The following is a 1979-nucleotide window of genomic DNA, read 5'->3' on the forward strand; positions in this document are numbered from 1 at the left end:
TTTTATATAAACTAAAAATCACGATCACCTCTGATAAAACCCAGACATATAAATACCCAGCAAAATGTTGGTGTCTTGCACTTTGTGAGAAAAGTATCTTCTAGTTGAAAGTCCTACCCACAAACAGTTTCACTAGCTCTCAGATTTACAGCAGACTCCTGGAAGTATGGGCAAAATTCAACCCTGGGTTTGCCCCAACACCAAATTCCCACAGTTGTTCACTAGTTCAGCTACCCTGATCCATATCAAATCATATCCAGTGACTCTAGAAACAAAAGGGGGAATTGTAGTCGATATTGCCCAACTTGTAGAGACAGACATCCTGTGATTTAACCTGAGACCTGTCACCCTGGAATACACCTCTCCTGCCTGTGATTTAACCTGTGGCCTCTGATTATATACCAGTCCAAGACCTGAGGGACGTGAGTAAGAGGGTCAAGAACATCCACTAGGTACTCAACCTATGCACTCACAAACCTGATTCCTCCAGAGAAACAGATGTACACTGCCTTGGACCTGAGAAATGAGATGCTAGTCAAGCCAACCTTGCTTTTGAAAGGACAGACCCATTGAGAGGTTATAGTGGGGAATTTTCTTGGACCAAGTTGCCCCAAGGATTTAAAAACTTTCCAACCCTGTTTGATGAAGCACTAAGCACTGAGCTTTCGCCCTTCCATCAGAAGTTTCCCAGGACCATACTCTTACAGTATGTAGGTGACCTCCTCTTAGCCTCTGAAACCAAAATAGCTTATAAGGGGGTCACTGAGGGACTGTTGCAAAAATTAGAGACCTTGGGCTACAGAGCATAGGCTAAGGAAACCCAACTTAGTTCAGAGTCTACCTGTCTTGGTTACCAAATGAAGGGAGGCAAAAGGATCTTGTCTCAGAGTAGGATTGCTGCCTTCCTTCAGATCCCAGCCCCAAAATTCTAAGAGACAGGTTTGAGAATTCTTAGCTGTGGTTAGGCATTGCTGCCTCTGAATACCAGAGTTTGCAAAAATAGCAAAGCCTCTGTATACCAGCACACGGGGCACCCAGCTGCTAATCTGGACTGAAATTGAACAAAAAGTATTTGATGCTTTAAAAAACAGCCCTGACCTTGCCTCCAGCCATAGTACTTCTGATGTCTCAAACCCCTCCCCCCCTTTTTAATCCGTTTATCCACAAAACAAAAGGCATTGCAAAGGGATCTTAATCCAAACTTTGGGGTCATTGGAAATGCCCTGTGACATACCTGTCCTGATTGGACCCTCTGGCCTCAGGACGGCCCACTTGTCTAAGAGCTGTGGTACATACTGATATCCTAGTGAAAGACGCAAACAAGTTAACTCTGAGTCAGAATCTTATACTCACTGCACCTTACACAGTTGAGGCCCACCTCCCAGGAATACCAAACTGATGACAATCTATTGCTTTTGTGACCCATGTCAGGCTCTATTCCTGGACTATCTTCAAGTCTAGTTTGAGAAACCCATCACTATCAATCCTGCTACCCTCTTACCTCAATGACAACCTGCACGTGCTCATACATGACCATCTTAAGGTAATCATGGTGGTCTAAGGGATCCACTCAGATATAGTGGGCATCCTTCTGGAAGATCCTAATGGGGTCCTTTGCACAGATGGGAACAGCTTCAGTAACAATAGAGTCAGGTAGTCAGAGGTTACAGTAGTTTCTTCAACTGAAGTGATTTGGACCTAAGCCTTAGGGACAGGTACCTCGCCCAGCCCTGAAAGCAGAACTGATCATTCTAACCCGAGTTCTCAAATGGGGAAAAGGAAAGTCCACCATTATGCACACAGTCACTGTGCTTTTACTACTGTGCATGTCTGTTGCATGATCTATAGAGAAAGAAGGCCCTTCACTGCTAGGGGAAGAAATCTTGGTCTTCCTAGACACTACTTGGCTTCCCCTGCAAATTGCTATTCTTCACTACTGAAGACATCAAAAAGATGACTCCCCTAAGGCAAGAGGTAAC

This window comes from Mus pahari, chromosome 9 (genome assembly GCF_900095145.1).
Source record: "Mus pahari chromosome 9, PAHARI_EIJ_v1.1, whole genome shotgun sequence".
Lineage (NCBI taxonomy): Eukaryota > Metazoa > Chordata > Mammalia > Rodentia > Muridae > Mus > Mus pahari.